The 18,894-nt window shown below is 39.7% G+C and overlaps 1 protein-coding gene across 1 annotated transcript in view; it reads left to right on the top strand.

The window, feature by feature from the left end:
- Nucleotides 1–18,894, top strand: part of TENM4 (teneurin transmembrane protein 4) — a 1,230,300-nt gene that overhangs the window by 605,755 nt on the left and 605,651 nt on the right. The window contains 1 exon segment of the mRNA XM_075592607.1: nucleotides 9,213–9,301. The gene's annotated coding sequence lies outside the window, so the exon portion shown is untranslated.

Below are 18,894 nucleotides of genomic sequence, written 5' to 3' on the forward strand. Positions count from 1 at the left end.
CACGGCCATGGACGAGGATAGGGCAACTAAGTGCCCATACCACGGCTCATGGCGCATCCGCTGATGACTTGGATAAATAACCACCAATGAGATTGTTTGCCTTTGTTTACATTTGGCGCTGTTTTTTTAGTTCCGCTTTGTCCTGCTTTGGAAGCGGAGAGACTTTGATACATGGCCCCCTATGTTTCAAGGCAAATGTGGTGTAATTCTAGGTCAAAAAGGTAACCTTCGACGTTCCAAAGGTAAACATCCCAGATGGTGCACTGCTTTGCCCCAAAATTGCATCACTTTTGCCCTCATACATAATCCCCTTTGTGTATGAAAGACATTTTTACTGATGTGTACTACTTTTGCACCTACATTTTTTCACAGGCAGGAGATATTGAAACAATATCAGACCAACAGACCTTTGAGTGTATTTAATATTTCTTTTATAAAAGAGGATTTGTCTAATAATTCTTCAATTCATTTCAAATTCCCAACTCTAAACAGTGCAACAACAAATATGAGATGAGATGTTTGAGCCGCGCACTGATAGCTACAGTACGTGCTACCTAAGTGGGGAAACAATACAACAGAGCTTCCAAAATAGGTCTTGTTTTGCAACCAGGATGTTATTGAGCGTTTTCCGAAGACAGCAAATAGGCCAATTAAATTAGAGGTCAAATGTAACAATAACATAAAAAAAAGACAGAAGCAATTACATGACAAGTAAAGATGAAATTTGCAATACACGTAATATTAACTAAAGGTGAAAGGGGAAGGATAGAATTAAGAAAAAGGGCCAAACCCAAATAAGATCACAGGTGGTCATTGTAAAAAAATTTAAAAAAAGGTGCATAGTAATGATATGACTTTATATTTATTAAGCGGGGCTATTGCACAGGACTTCTTCCAGAACCAGAAGACACTGTATGGCCCATTGAAGTGGAATAAGCTGTAAGGTATTTTCCTGCATACTGTAGCACCACTTAGTAAATATGGGAGTAATCTTTTGGGGTGAATTAATCTATGGCTTAGGGCAGGGGTTCTCACCTAGAGTCCTCAAGAACCCCCAACATATCAGGTTTTCAGGATATGCCAGCTTCAGCACAGGTGGCTCAATCAGTGGCTCAGTCAAAGACTGAGCCACTGATTGAGCCACCTGTGCTGTGGCTCAATCAGTGGCTCAGTCAAAGGTGGTGAATCGTGGCCTGAATCATGGAGGAGAAAGGAGAGAGCACAAGGGCTGTCAGTCTCTCCCATTGCGAGGATGAGCTGGCCCACTCCAGGCTTAAGCCTGGAGAACATCAAGACTCAGGACCCCCTACTATCGGGGTATGCACCTTCCAGCAGTCTGGAATCGTCCGAGACCCTGGAACCACTGATGTAAGATCCATGCAGTGATACAATAAAGACCCTTGTTCATCTGTCACCTGCCTGAGTGTCAGTTCTTCGGCAGATTGGACTAAGTATGCAGTGGTGGGAGCTGATCTGGAAACTGGCGGGAAACAGGGCTACACATATATAACAATATACACATATAAAATGAAAAGAGTATGAATGCCACAAAAAAGTAGTTGAATGCGAAGAACACAACCCTCTTTATCTGAGGATTGCTCAATAAACAACCTTTTAAAGAAGCTGGTGCTGTATTTATACTGAAAAAAATAAAATAATATCTTCATGAAAAAAAGATTGTTAATATAAAAGTAGATACTCCATACAATTCTTAACCATTATCCTACACCAATAACGTATCACAGTGTTACTACTTCAACAGACTACCTCTAAATAATAAGACTATATCATACAGATAGGATCATTCTTCCCGTCTTGTTTATACTTTACATTTGGGACTTTCATTACTGGAAAACCTAAAGAAACCTAATCCCCATTGCAACTTTTTTCTCCCCCAGCCCCAGGAAGAAAAGATCTTGCTCCTTGCTGCTTTGGTCCATTGCTCATGGCTTAGCAAAGATCATTTAAATTCACCTGCCACATATTTTTTTGTGTCCTCTGCAGGAGGACAAAATAATGAGCACATTCTCAGGGTAAAACTTCATGTTTTGTCTGCCTTGGAAACTCGCTTCTTTGCAGAGTTTCAGCATAGTAACAGCATTACACACAGACCCACTGTTATCAATGCACCTTGGAGAAAACGTAACAATCAAAATTGATAAGCAGTCGGGAAATAAAGCATTATTGGGATAAAGTAAAATATTTTCAATGTTTTACTCTGAGATGGCTGGTTTTAGTCTCCCTTTCGTGCTACAGGGACCAACAACCTACATGTCTGAGATGCAGTTTGGGTCCCAATGCAAAATGTCATCAAAGTGTGCAAAATTCACCTAAACTTGTCCCTTCTCTCGCTACGACTAACAACCCTAATCCTAAATATAAAATAAAAAAGTAACATGAATAAAACAGAATAAAGTCACAATTTGCCCAAAACACAATGTTCATGCTATTTGTTTTTTCCTCAAAATCCAGTTTTTTCCCGGAACTGGTCTTGGACAATCTCTTGTATGTCACAATCCTATGTCGTATCCCCAGAATTTATGCCTCCTCGAAGCTGAAAGTTAGAAAATGTTCAAGACCACAGGACATTCTGCAATGTTCACTATCAATAGAGAAAAGTCAAATATGAGTTTATGAAGTAATGCTACAGAATGAGGATGAAACCATGGATAAGCAGTCTTTATTATTTAGTTTGGATAATGGGTCTCAAAAATAGCCAAATTAAAATGGATTTATTATTCACAGGATTCAGGAGGCGACCATCTTTCATTTTTGAGGTCAATAATAATAGTGGGAGGCTGAAATGCACTGCGATTCATTACTTTATCAATCCCCATGGTTCCTGCTTCTCCAAGAATTGCACTAATGTATCCTTTACCTCACAAAAACACCAAGTGAAGAAGAGTTGGGGGTGCAGGGAGGGACGAACAGGTTTGTGTGGTTTCACAAGGAGTTGAAGCCACTCGGACCCCAGAATCCCAGTGTACTTCATTCTGACAGTGTCATGAATAAGAAATCAAAGATGGCTTCCTCTAGTCTACTGAGAAGAAAATAAGGATACCACAATACTTTTTAAACCTATGTTATTGGGATGTAGTCTGCCTTGTCATTGGTTTTGTGGTAAATAATGATGCAGTACAACGCACTGCAATGTATTAACTGCCCTCTATTGTACCAAAAGGCTAAGGGGTCTATGTATGAAGGCAAAAGTGGAGCCATTCTGGGGCAAAATAACTGCACCATATGTATCAAAGAAAAAATTCCTACTGATTTCAATGGGACGTTTTGCTTTGATACAGATGGCCCAGATGTTGTGCAGCAGAATTGCTTCACATTTGCTTTGATACATAGAACCCTCATTGTTCGTATGCTGAGAAGTCAGGATGGGCTGTCACTAGCTTCACTCAAACCGAACCCTCCATACACAAGGGTGGAGACAGTTGTTGGTTTATTAACATATACCGACTAGTATTTACTTGTAAGGATGTGTTAATACACCGTATATGTGTGCATTGTATGGCGGGTTCCGCGACGACAAGCTGGAAACAGAGCGTCGCCATATTGTTGACCCTGCTGCCTAGGCCAGATACTATCCCCAGGTCCATAGGAGTATTCCCCGCGTCACCGTAGGTTGCGGTACTGTAGGGACGCCCGTAGTGGACAGACATTGTCACCTTAGGCAGACATCAAGCGCACGGAGTTGTGGACGGATACCGCTGTCTGGGCTCAGACGGTGGAGCCGCGCGACATCGGAAGGTCAGGGCCGGATGCGACGGACCCTTTGAGAAGAGGTGCGGTCACCGCCGTGACCGGGAGGTACTATGTAAACAGCAAGTGCACCGACACCGGTCATCAGGCGCTGATCCCGCCTTAGTATTAACTTTGACAGACACTAGCAAGTGGCTAGCGGATAGACTATATCTTACCTAAGTTTCACAAGGACATACTCTATGAGAGCGTGGCGGAGCCACGGCTGTACAGGACGATATTCCCCTCGGGGTGTGGCCGAGCCAATCTAGTATAATAGCCAGTTATTTTGAGTTATGTATTATGAGTGATGTCAATGTTATGGTATACCTATATATATGCATGTTATGTGACCAGTGAGGTGCCACAGACAGACACAGTAAAGATTGGTTGTACCGCAAGGTATGGTATGTTTCTTGCCCAGGGTAAATCTTTCATAATGGGGATCCTGGGTAAGTGGAGGCGCTGCGCTATGTAATTGTGTGTGTATTACCCCAGGCTCCTAGTTAGCGGAGGCTCAGTTCTCCTGAGCCACAGGTGTTAGACAGTCACCCGTAGTCCCTTAGGAAGGTGTTCAGAAAAAGGGCTACATACTTATAACATGTTTTACCAGGAAGTAATACATTGAGAGTTACTTCTCGTTTTCAAGTATGTCCTGGACACAGAGTTATGATGACAATGTATGGTTATGTTAAATGAAGGTTATACATTATATTTACGGACATTTCATGGACAGATAAGAGACAATATATGTTATGGGTGTATGTTATGTATGTAACAGTTACAGACAAGATTACAATTTGAGATAGCTGAAGTCTTGAAAGAGCTTAGACTAGTGGCGGCTCTGAGAGTCTCAGGTAACTTGTTCCAGACGTGAGGTGCACAGTAACAGAAGAAGGAGCGGACGGATTCTTTGTTGAACCTTGGGACCGTGAGCAGTCTTTTAGAGTCAGATCTCAGGTGATAAGTGCTGCTTGGGGTAGGGGTGAGGAGCTTGTTCAGATAGAATATAGTAATTGTTCTGACTCCTGCACACTATGACTAGTGGTAGAGACAGGCAGTTTAACTCACTCCCTTTAGATGCACACTGAGTCCTTCTTTATTTCTGTTCTTTTATTGTAAAACAAACAATAACAACAAATGAGGGGAACTGCGGGTAAGTCACATATGTGGGGGAGAGGTGAATTAAGATAATTCTACCAGGAGATGAGGTTCAGACATCTAATGGCTGCTAGCTCCAAAAGGAAGCACACATTCCTGTGCAGACTGGAACAAGCAGAGGACTAAATCAATCTCAAGGTACAGAGGGGGGGGGGGGTGTAAAGCCAAACCAAGAAAGTTTTAGGCAGAGGGGGATTGCCAAGGCAACAGGCTAGGAGCAATAGGGGAAAGGCAACAATGTTGCAACTACACTGGGGAGTGCTGGCAGCCTGAGAACAGAGAAAAACACAATCCTGTTCCAGGACAGTCATAACACATTACAGACACCTGCTTAGAAATGTCTAACTTTTTGGTCTCTTTACATTCTCTTTACATTAATTACATTTTTTTTAAATTTTTCTAATAGTATATTTTAAGATGATTTCTCTTACAAATGGCTGGGTAAAACCTGCATTACTTGTATAAGAATTATGAGGAATGTGGGCTTTAATATCAGATTATTCGCTTATTGTGTATCTAAATAAAGTAACAATGTGTATTGTATTTCCCAAACGCATTGCCAGAGTTATTGTTTATGTAGGTACAGTATATTTCACATGCAAATATATATAATATAAAGGAACTTACAGAAAGCCCATTTTAAAACAGATGCGGAAATTAAATTCAAATAAATATGAAACTTGGTTTCAATGATATATTTCTAGAATAGGCTCCCTGTTATATATTCATACGAGTGCACAATTACTTGATCTAATTGTTTCTGAAACTCATAAAAGATTAGAAGCTACCTAATCATGCAAGTGTCAATCAAATCTGTGTGGACCGTGGCTGTCTTTGAAGATGTGCATTAGTATTTATATTTCATTTAAAAACCAATATTAGGTATTTCACAGTTCTATAAGGCGTGATCACGTGTTATGGTGAATACATTTTCTTCACAGACTTACAATTTAGGGCTGAGATGAGTCAGAAGTACTGTAGATGTTCCATAAAAACTTCTATTTTCAACTGAAACTGACGCTAGAGTTTCCCGATTTCTTCCTTGGTATTTTGCAACAAGCTGGTTCTGATTGGAAAGGCTTTTTCGCCCCTCCACATTTTTGATGTATTCATATGAATTATGCTGTATATATACTCAATGTTGTTTTTATTGAGGGGAAACGTTGCAGAACCCATGAGCAAAAAAAAAATGAATTAGCATTTAAACTGCAAGATATAATTCAGCTTTAATTAATTTCTTAATACTCAGTCAGCATCCAGGACTATTTCTAATTATCCATAAAGAAAAGGTTCTGGAAGTAACATTTAGAATTCCTGAATGCTGTTTCTCTGAGTTCTTGTGTTTTCATTTTTTAAAAAGGAACAGAGGTTAATATTTTTAACCCCTTCAATGTCCCTATGATAATACATAGAAGGAACTTGGCATCATATAAGAACAGCTTGGACAGCATAGATTTGTAATCTTCCATTGCTACAAGACAAAGGCTGCTTGGGCGAGGTCTAAGTTCCCTTTTGTAGCTTCACCTAATAAACTCATATCTGACTTTTGTGTACTGCTGGTCCTGTAGTCTGTTATGTATGCATTGCCCTGTGGGTATAACCTGGGGTGGCGACCTAAAAAAAGAGTGGTTCAAGACCAGTTCATGATACATTAATGACTTTGTACCGTGTCAAATATTGGAGTATGATTTAGCCACCTTGGGAGATATTGTAGATATCAAAAACGCAAAAGGTGGACTTTGCTTTAGGCGCAGTCCATGCTGCCGAAGACCGCGTGGAGGCATCCGTGCGTGGCACGATCACATTGCCTTAAGGCATTGATTGCACCAATGGACCACGCGGGCGACAGCAGGAGGGTGCGCGCGTTGCACGAGGAATCCGTTTAAACTGATTTCTTGGCGCGACGGGCAGGTCCCGTAAGCAGTTTGCCCAATGAGGGCGTCACAGGCACGCCCCTAGGCACATCCCCCATGGCGTGTCTAGCATGTCCAAAAAAACACACCGCTTCACGCGGGTGACGTCACGGACGCACACGCCTCAGCGCAGGCGAAGGCTGTATGGACGCAGCCTTATTCATTGTGCTTGAGTCCGTTTCGAATGTAAGACAATTCTTCCTCACTTTGCTATTGAAAGATCCAGTTCTGTTAGCCAGAGGATACAGATGCTAAAGAATCACCTCGCTGGCGGGACATACAGTATATGATATGAGTGTCAAGTAACTTTTCTTTACCTCCTCATGCTGCTCCATCTAACCAATCCCCAAATTGCTCAGGAATGCAATTGTGACTAAAATTAATGATAATGGCATTCACACAATGGGACGCTTATTTAAATGACCTCTTTTAGCATCGATTGAAGAGGGTTTTTTTTAGGATTGATACTTAACAACCTTTATTAATGTTGACACTGATTAAATCATATCTATGACAGGTATTGGACAAACTTTACTACCTATATAGCACACTATAGACATTTTTGCCAGAAAATTCATGCTTACAGAGGCATTTCAGAACTGCATTGCTAAGCATCAATTTATTACAGTAATTGTCACCTCTTTATGCATGAACTTGTGATTTGGGGGCCTAGTTACACAAAGTGTTATTAAATGTCTCACTTTTTTGGCTTGTGTACGTCATAAATTCTCTGTAAGTCTGACTTTGAGCAAACGCCTCTTGAGTAACTATCTGTGTCATAGATACTTGTTTACCTCGTTTCATCATAACGTTGTTTTTGCCGCCTGGCGTCTTGTTACACTTTTTTATTACTTTACATAAAAGGGATCTATGTTTCAACATAGAGAAAAGTGTGTTTAGACAAACTGCTCTCTTGTTTGGAGCAGAGATGCGTATGTAGGAACAGTTTGTTACATCCTATGCAGAATATTAGACCTACAGCACTTCAGAAATGGACGATTTGTTTGAGGGAGTGGGGGGCAAGTCAAAGGCAAAAAGAATGGTGCAGGGAGATGCCGAAGTGTGAGACATCTCAGTATAATCTGTGCACCATGTAACTCCTCTCCAACTCCTCCTAGTGACACCTCCCAAGGTGCAAACTGGAACAGACAGGGGAAAATTGGAGCAAAATGCTTTGATACATACTGTGGGTGCAGGGTGAAAATGTCTTGGTTTTTCTCCAAAATATCCTTGATACATGGAACCCTTAGCCCTTAATTTACTGTTCCTTACAAACCATGTTGTATTATGTTATCAGATTGATGTTATATTACAGAATACATGGTGCATGAAACTTACTCCTGGAGTGGTCCAAATGCAGAGGACCCTTGCATATGCTCTCTGTTGCTTTCATGTTGTTGAGGTTCAACTAACCAGTCTTAGAAGAACAATAGGAAGTAAGAAAGAATTATGAGACCTATTAGATGAGGATCAAGCTAGCTAAAGTGATGCTTATCTACAAGCGTTCCTACAGAAACTATTCTTTACCAAAAATAAATAGAAGGGAAATATAAAAATGGTAACAATAAGAGGTAAAGGCAGCATGGCTTTGTGTACACAAACATAAACATGCCTCCATAGCAAAGTGCATATTGTACCATTCTATTCATTCTTAGAAAATATAGATATTGAAAATAGATATTGAAATAATGTTAACATTTACGTAAAAAAGATTAAAAAGTGACTCAACCCACTTCCGCTATGTGTTGGCGCAACTGCGGACAATTGGGCACGTTTAAACATATCTGGTTGACATTTCCCAAGATTATTCTTTTTGGGGCAGAATTAGAAGATTGATAAAAGGAGTATTAGGCTTGGATCTGTTATGGGATATGGAAACTGTGCTGATATTAAAATCTATGGAGGGTCTTGAAAGGAAGGTAGACTACCTGATAATACAAATTCTGTCGGCAGCAAAAACAATGATCGCAAAATATTGGAAGCAGAACGATTCCCCAACAATCATAACAGTAATCCACAAAATGAATCTTGAAATGACTATGGAGAGACTTACCAGTTTAATTTATGATAGATTTAACAGTTTTCTGACAACCTGGGACCCCTGGACGACCTATGTATGGCAAAATCCAAATCTGACTTAGGCTCCGAACCCAGAGTTGACTATTAACTAGATTGTTTGCATTTTTATTACGAAAAAGTTTATGCATATAAACAACTGACTGTATGATCCTTGCGGGGAAACCATTGTGGATGTAACCCCCTCCCCCCACCCCTCTCAACTACCCTTTTTATTTTTTGTATCCCCCTTTCTCCCCTTTAATTTTTTGAAAAACAATCAAACACAAGTTGGAAAAAAAAAGTGACTCAACCCACTTTTATCTCTTTTAACAGGTAGACTTGAAAATCCACTTCTTTTATGATTAAAACATTAACCGGCAATGCGTAATTGATGGGTTACTCCTAGATCCGAAAAGGAAGAGGTAAGAACATTACGCTTACTGTATTTTCTTGTTCTAATGAATTATTTGCATACACATTGTTTGATTCTTGCTTCTTCCTAATCTGTCTGTGTAATTTTTTATGTTTACAATAAGTTGGGCTATCAAACAGGGCATTGCGTTTCTTATCCTTGTTTTTGTGTCACTTTGTATTTTGCTCTACCAACTCTTTTTAATAAAAGGTTTTAGCTCCGTTGCAGAGTGCAGGATTTAAAAAGGTAGTCACACATAGGAGACAAACACACACACCTACAGTATATATATTTTAAATATCTTAAATACCTTACCGTGTAATTATCTTCCTTAGAAAGATTCTTAAGGGGATTCTTGAAGCAGAGGAACCTGGTTCAATTCCCGGTGTCGGCTCCTTGTGACATTGGGCAAGTCACTTTATCTCCCTGTGTCTCAGGCACCAAAAACATAGATTGTAAGCTCCACGGGGCAGGGAACTGTGCCTGAAAAATGTCTCTGTAAAGCGCTACATAAAACTAGCAGCGCTATACAAGAACAAACAATTATTATAATTATTAGTACTAGTACATTCAGGTCTTGCACTTCTAAACGGCTAATTATTTTTCTTAACCATGGTCTCTTTGGCTAATGATGCCACTAATATTAACTTCAAGAAAACAATGTACGGGATGAGGTCTGGATCAACAGTTTATCTGTACATACAACGCATTTAACTCGAGAAGAAAATAAGATTAGGTTACACTCCAAAGCATTTTATTACTATGACAACATTGTAGAGCAAAGAAAAATACCACTTCGCAAGTCTCAGACAGGTCGGCAACGCCATCTTTCCCCATTATCTCTTAGCATACAGTGCTCCCACTGCAGCCAGGAATTCTGGGTAATGACATGCAAATGAACACAAACTGCTTCCTGTCCATTTTAACCTGGATCCCTATAGGCGTATGCCTGCCGCATCACAGCTTTTCAGCACAGCCTAGGTTATTAGAACGGAGGGGGGGAAACATATTTAAAAATACAATACTTATACTGTACCTGTCTGATTTTGTTTAATTGCACTAAAAACCTACAGTATATGTACCTATTAAATATGCCACTGCCATTAGATCACTTTGGTTCTAAACCTCCTAATTTCCCCAAAAGAGCTTTGCAAACGGCAGTTACTTTTCCCAGAGTGGCTGCAGAAAGAGGCTCGGATTCCTGCAGGGCTAATGGTAAAAGTAAATTCAATTGCTACAATGATATACACCACGCCAAGGTTTTTCAATATCATCTGTGCAAAGATCTTCTTTTATTGATCTGGCCTTGTGCTGGCCTTGCTTGGAGTTCCTCAGTATAGTGATACTACCAGTTGCAGCAAATGTATACACACTGAGTGAGTGAATGTATCGATATTGCTATTTAGAAGGCTCGATTATCATTTTGAAATGTAAGCGCCCTCATGTTAATGTTTGAAATGGAAATGGCAGAAAGTATAAAGTATTTTAATCAATCTGGCACACAAGAGGTTCAAAAGGGTTGTAAATTGGTTACAAATTGTCTTAAAAATACAAGAATTGTTTTTATGGCCTGGGAAACCCCTGACCAGGCCTGAGTTTTACAGGACTGTTGGTATCTAGGGATAAAGGATATCAGGTTTTCTTAAGTGGGGGGATTAAAATATGGCTTTATTGACACTAGAAGAAACGTAAACCTTTTAAATGTACATTGAAAGGCATTCTTCGGATGATCTGTGAAATATCAGGGAGGGTGGCAAAGATGGCAGCCCAAAGGTTTGGGTAAAGTTATTAAATATGATATCCTGGGCCTTACAGCAATTTGCAAGAATAACAAATAGATACTTGTAACAGTTGCAATGAGACTAATCAAATAATGCCGAACACTTCACGTTTCGGAGGTACAAAAAATAGAAATCTGTTTCTCATGCAAAGATAGAAGTTATATTGTCATATTTTATATCTAGGCACCCATATTAAGTACACAGATGCAACAGTGAAGATAGCATTTGTCTAAGTATTATAGAAACAAAGTTATGAAGTCTTTAATATATTGAGGCAAAGTTTAAACGTCAATAGAAAGGGTTTTTTTCTTAGTCGTAAAAATGTTAGCTAGAAAGATTGGTGAAAGGGGTGGGTTTATGTTGTTCTCAATGAAGGGAATTTAGAATATAAATCCTGCATTTTAATTATGAAGTAAGATTCAACAAGAGGTGTGTCTGATGTCAACACGATACGTAAATTCTCATATTCCAATACATGGCCTCTTTGAGAAAAGATCTGATTAACGTAAGGTACAGTAGATTCTGTTTATTTTATCTGTTGATTTTAAGAAACTGTGCATTTTATACTGTATGTTTATTGTAATAACTTTTATCTATAACCTAAGCACAGTACTTTTTTTTACGTATTAAAGCTAAACCTTAAGTAATTCTTTGGGCTCTGATTGAACTCTTGCACGCTTTGTATAGAGTAATTTACATTTTCAGGCACATTTTACTACAACAGATTTGTGTGTGTTAAGTGCAGTTTGCATAATAAACAGGGACAAGAGACTCAGCAAATTAATATTTTGATCATTTCTTTGATGGTAGCAGCGGATTAAAGATAGATATTGTGACGAATTAAGGATATTTATTATTTATTTGAGGGACCTTCATGGACGGTGAAAAGTGAGTCAGCTAGATAGCTGTTTATTAAGCCTTGTCCCAATTGCAAGTCACATGCTCACAGGCGTGCCGTACGGGACATTGTTATTATATATTTTTTGCTTTTAGTATTTGCATAGTTATGTCTTCTTTATGCCAATGAGCAAAATAGCCGGTTAAAAACTAAGCCATATAATACATTAGAGGAGTGACTTGGCGTATATCCTTACAGTATTTATTAGTATTTACCTACAGCAGGGGTGGCCTTGAGTCCTCAAGGGCCACCAACAGGTCAGAACAATCAGGGGAATTGGGTAGGGGAAAAGAGAAATATCCTTGTATGGGGGCACTCCTAAAAAAAACACAATTGGAGCTGGAAAGCGGACAATAAGCGTTCCAGCTAAGGTATCACATTGTGCAGTAAACCAGTGTAACTAGAACTACCTATGGAGAAACTGGTTGCTGATGGGTTCGAGAGCACCAAAATCTGGGTGTATAAGGTATTGGTTGGATCACATAAATTAAAATTAATTTTAATACATCAAATAATATTTACACTAAAAACGTAAAAAAAACAATTATATGTGATAATACAGTATACTGTAACACGGCTAATAAAACAATTAATGACAGTGAATGTAAATGGTGACCTAAATCCAAACTTAACTGGCTAAATGGCGAGGTAATGTCTAGAACTCCACTCACTGGTGAAGAATATAGAACTTGATTGACTTATAGCTATTACCACTAGATGCCTAGTACTTATAGGTGCTGTAATAGGTGAACCTATCTATGGCTTGGTAATACTGATGGTTTAGCATAAAGACTATCCCTCATGAACAACTTCTGTATAGGACTTCAGATGGAGTAGGCAGTACAACAAGCTTTTGGAATGATAATGCACAATGAACACTGAAGTGGCAGAACTGGCAAAGGTGTGTACCGGACAGTCTATGCTTGTTGCAAATGCTGTGTGTGTGGCACTCATCCACACTTCCTGGTAACACACAGAGATCTGTTATCTCTATTGATACACTGTGTTCTCTCCAAAGAATGCTGGATTTTTATTGATACTTCGAAAGATACTATTGCATATTTATTGATACCAGCAATGACAATATATTGTTTTGGCTTAAAAGGGGTATGAATCCAAATTTCTGTATTTATTATTGCACAGAGAGATGATTCTAATTGCCCCTTACAATGTTCTCCATATAATTGTACTTGCATACTGAGTCTTAGAGGATCATTTTAAGGTGGTTTACATACAGTCTCCAGATAATCTATCTTCCAGAGCTATGAATCACAGTGACTGTGCATAGTCAGGATGACTGAGTCACTGATTGAGCCACCTGTGCTGAAGCAGGGATGTCCCTAATACCTGGCCTGTTGATGGCTCTTGAGGACTAGAGTTGGCCACTCCTGGTCTACAGTGTATGGTTACTTCCATGAAGAGCTTTATTACTCAGCTCTGGTCCTTCATCAGTATACTATGAATCATTAACAAACTGTGTGGTCATTCTAGCTTTTGATTTTTATAAATCTGTAGCACTGTCCAGTCTCCAACTCCAGACTGGACTGCCCAACTAACTTTTGAATCTTCCCCCTGATATCAAGAAGGGGATGGCATAGTGTCTGTACCACCATTGGCTACATACACACCATGTCACCTCCTCTCCTGTCAACCAGAGGATTGCAGAAGGGGGGGGTCAATGGCCCTGGATCATTCTATCACAGCCTGCAATACCTATCAGGGCTTGTGTGACAGGAGGCAGAGAAGCAACATGGCCAGCCATGTTACACACCTCTTCAAACTCATAACTGAAGCACCACAGGTAGCCGGGGTGCTCAATACAGAGCACAATTGTAGCAGATTCTGCCCGTCGGTAAACCTGGAAAACTAACTTTCCCCAAGGTGTTAACGTGGCTGAGGATTAAAAGAATAGGTCCAGTCACCATACCTGCAGTGCATACACAAATGAGAAATTACATACACCAGACATGCCCAGTAACACATTGCTGACTCGTCTGGTTTTGATTACCGATATTAGCTTGCTATAGCGATGCTCATTCAGTTGACATTATGCAAAAAGTGAGTAGCTCAATAGTAAGTGATAACTGTTACTTGGGCAAACTGAATGCATTTAAAGACAAGCTTTTCAGAACTATAGAAGAGAGTATAGATCTCAAAAGCTGTATAATGTTAGTTCTTAAAAAATAGGTATCACTTGGTATTGAAGTGCTTAGAATTGAATGGGAAATTGAGAAGCTGGAACTAGCTATAACTGTCTTTATAGCCTCCGTAGTAGTAAAAGGGTAGCAAAGCTAAGGCTGAGTCCATAGAAGGACAGTCAGCGCTGCGCCGTGCGGATACTCCGAGATGAGCCCCGTCATCCTCAATGAGGATGTCTTAAGAGGGGGCTTCCGCGAGCGTCCGTAGGCGTGCTGAGGCGCAGGGATTTTCAGCCGACATCAGAAATTGTATCTGAGCGAGCTGTCGGCTGAAACACCCAATCGGAGCGAAGCAGTGTCACGCCGTTGGTGCCGTGACATTGGCGCAGTGACGTTGACATCGGCGCTTCGCGGGCTATTGGTCCCATGACGTCAGTGCTTCGCCTCCCGATCGCGCACGCTGGCTCGCCTGCAAGTCCATACAATCGCTCCTTATTGAGCAGGCGAGCCTCAGCGTCAGCGCGGAGGAGCCGGTGCTTCTATGGACGCAGCCAAAGTTTGGCAAGCTTAGGCTCATAGACATGGGGACTGAGTATGAGAAGGTGCAATTTCCACAATAGATTTTCATGTATAGAAATATTCTGAGTATGTTTAGTAGCACAATACAGTATTATTCACCTAACGTATATTGTTGACCTGTCTCTCAGTTTGCTTGCATCATTAGCAACAGGCTGACGCTTTAGCTCACGCAGATATTATAATGGGATATCTTCAGGTCTACATGTCTCATGCTCTTTTTTTTCTCTCGTCTTAAATCCCTATGTGAAGTCTGGATTACTGTAAACTCTTTTCACTAATGATTTCTGTCAAATGGAAGACACTTGACTAACAGGCTACTTAACATTTGATGTTGATGCAAGATACAATAATAATAATTTGCACTGTTTCTATACACACTTTTTGATAATGATTACATCTGACTAGAGTAAAAGTCACTGCTGGTTGGCAATGTCATTATCTGGTGCTAGGTGTCAACTTGATCTGTGCTCCTGCTGTGGGTAGATGCTGTACATGTTACAGGGAACATTGGTACTGTAGATTAAACCCAAGGCCCTTCTATTTACTTGACAGGAGGTCTCTGTCCTCAGTTCACCTTGAGACTGCTGGCCTTCTCTTTACAGGTGGTGTCAATCCCACCCAAACTCACCTTTGGACACTTGCATTACAGTTTCATAGGTTTACCACCCTCTAGTCAAACTCTGCACCTGTCACTGTCCTTGGCACTGGGCGGGCACATGATCCCAGAAGCTTAAAGGAATACGTTGCGATGTTCTGAGATGAAGAAAAACATGTCTGTCCCTGTTTTAGGGCCATAAATGCATTCTACGGAGATACTTATTTTTCATGTCGAAGCACCCCAGGGATATCTTTTTATATTTAAAAGATTTGAGTTGTGGGTAAAAATGGGATGATAAAGGTGAAGCAGAGGCAGTGCAACATATAATAATGTAGCTATTTTAAAGGTAGAGGGTGCTTGTGCCACTATATGGAGTATACTCAAGCCTATAGGTAACAATATGGAAAACAAGGAAGAGTTTGAGAATAGCTTCATAAAAATCTAATAAAAGTTTATGAATCTACGGGACATACAGAATCGACCTTGTAATGTTTTGATTGTATAACTGTTCAATATGCTTTGCACATTCATGAACTATAATATTGGTCAAAATGTCCTGTACTCTGGTAATACATGAATGGTCAATTGACCACATGACGTTGGATTGTAGGGTTGAAATGTTTGTCATCAAGTCCCTCACATTCAAACACATATATGTGATTGAGCTCAGGATGGTTGGATTTTACAGTTACATCGTAGATTAGGTTGAAAAATACATGTGCTCATCAAGTTCAACCTTTGTTAAATTCTAATTATGGTAGGTGAGATACCCATCCTATTATTATAGTTATATTGATCCAGAGGAAGACAGTTTCTATGGGTAGTAAATTCCACAATTTGACTGACTTTTCTGGAAAGAACCCTTTCCTTTGCTGCTCTTAATCTCTTTTCCTCTAATCTCAAGGGATGACCCTGTTTGTTGCTTTTACTGTCCTTGGGATGAAAAGTTCCATTGAAAATCCCTTGTCGGCCCTTGAATGTATTTGTAATTGGTAATCACATCCCGTGTTAGGTTTTGATCATTAAGGTGTGCTGCTTGGTTTTGTTTTTCTCTGGTAAGAACTACAGAGTTCACGGCCAAGTGGGTGATACATATTTCCCAATGAGAAATAAAGTATAAAGAATATAGTGCATATTTTACAGAGATATTTCATGTACTGATGCAGCGGCCGTTATTAGAACACATCTCGGCGCTGATTTTGAGCTCTCTGCTGTTCCCCACGCACCATGAACGCAGCCAATAGCCCCAGGCACCCGCGCTTATCGCGGATGTTTTGTTTGAATTTCCTGGATTCTGTTTCTTCGTTTGCAATAAAATTGATTCATTGTAATGTGTACAGTACTGTGCTACTGTGTCAATTTCATGTTTTTTAAAGTCCGAACACTAAAATTCGTTTTTCTGCACTCGCCGCGCTCGCATCTTAGTGCGGGAAGGCTGGAATTCATCCCACGGTTTCAAATCGGGATTCCGATGTATATGACGTGTGAAGTGTTCGAATAACGGCCGCTGTATCAGTAATAGACATATATTTTAAGAGTGCTTAACGTTCCTCCAAAAATGCTATAATTATAAGAAAATAAAAGCAAGATATTAACTTAAAATGAAGTTCCACACGGGCAAGCAAACAGCTTAACAGCTAATGGTTCTCTGAAAATGACCAAGAAACCATAAAAATGATGTGTTGAAAGATACATTGTGGAGTCCAGAATTGATAGGACTTTCTCAGTGATGCATTGTAAAATGGGTTTGGCAAGAGATAAGTCTGGGAGCATAAACAATAAAATTAGCAGGAAATTCACAGTTGATTTAACCTTTCCATACTCCCTTCGGATCAAATTGCAATATTCTTCTGAGCAGGAGAACTTTTATTAAGAGTCATTTTACAGGAAATACATATTTATTTAGCCATAGTAAATAGTCAGAGCACCAGTTCCTCATAATCTTAATTTAAAAAAAATGAAAATTTTATGAGCCCTAGCGTTTATTATCCTTGCCTTTCTTCAGCTTTCAAATGTTGTTGCTGTTTTCAACGTGAGAGGACATGTACAGTACTCTTAAGTAGCAATCTGCAGCCTTTTTATTTTTGATATTCTGAAAGGGTACAAGGTGAATTGAAAATAGCACAAAGCCATCCCCCCTCCTCACTCCCCCCCCCCCCCACACCCTGCCCCCCACGCCCTCCCTTTTTTGCCCCTATCTCACCTCTGCAAGGTTCTCCTGGTATTTTCTTCCAGGATGAGAGAATAATCCCCCAACAATATGAAAATGAGCTGGGACAATCAATAACCAGAATGTCCCTTTTAACGCAACGTTTTCATTACTAACTAATGCCAAATGACAACCCCACATGCTTCCCAGGAGTCACTGTGCTCTAATTTAAAATGCACAAGTTTTGTTAATGTTTAAGATTAACAAGTTATTATTATTATTATTATTATTATTATTATTTCATGTGGAAATATCATTGCATGCCATGCATATTGTGGCAGCAAAGTAGGAACACACGTCCTCTGACCACTTTTTGATGTCGGGTAAGTCTGAAGCAGTAGGTCTTCCAGAGATGAGGAAGAAAGTCCTCTGGTTCTGGAGAAAGATAATGTTTTCCCGTATTCAAGATGGTATCTGGACAAGTTTCTGCCAGTAGCCATGGTTGATTATCTCAGGAACTGTACCATTGTGCAACTTTGCAGTGGGATAGAATGTCTCTACTGTAGAGTGATGTAAAGTGTTTGTACTATATAGTGACATCAAGGGGGTTAATTATTAAACTGTGATAGTGACGAGCGGGGCTCTGATCAACACTTGCGTCCCCCAGTTTGCGCACCGCTAGTATCGAGTGTGTGTAGTGTTCTGTGTCTGTACTATACACTGGTATAGAGTGTGGTTTCTCTACTGCACAATACTAGAGTGTTCTGTACTGTACTGTAAAGTATCTCTATAGTAGAATGTTTTTACTGTAAAATCTGCTAAGTTGTGCATTCATTTGAATGGGCATAATGTGTCTTCCGGTGATGGTAGGTGTCTTATTGGAATAGCAGCACTTATTAAATATGGCCCAGAATGTGTACCTTTTGAGTCCCTTTTAGACTGATCAAAAAAAGTTGTTGTACTAATTGCCTTTACTTAGCATTTTTTACCCTGATGACATAATTCATCATGAAATCTTACACGTGTTTTCAGTTGAGAAAAATTGATACAAAAACGTGTATCCGTTAAAGAAGCAGTCCCAGGCCAAAAACAGTTAACAACTTACCTGTATTTGTTTCATTAGTTTTCTTTGCAGATGAAATCACCCGTAAAGTAACAATTTTACTAATTTGCATCCTGTTAAAAATACATGTTTCCCTTTTTCTCCGCCCGGGTCTACTCGTTTCAAGCATATCAGCCCTTGTGTTTCACTAACGATGACATCATAATTGCCATACACACTATGGACCAAATCAAAATAGCATCCACCTCTAATTTCGAAAACTGAAAACAGTCTCATCTCAAAAAAAATAAAATACTTTAGATAGATACAAACCCTCCAAAACATTTGTTTACCTGGAAATGCTAAAAGTTTAAATAGAATAATAAAAAAATACTAATACTTGTGTAACGGGTCTTCC

The sequence above is a fragment of the Ascaphus truei genome, chromosome 3 (genome assembly GCF_040206685.1).
Source record: "Ascaphus truei isolate aAscTru1 chromosome 3, aAscTru1.hap1, whole genome shotgun sequence".
Taxonomy (NCBI): Eukaryota; Metazoa; Chordata; class Amphibia; order Anura; family Ascaphidae; genus Ascaphus; species Ascaphus truei.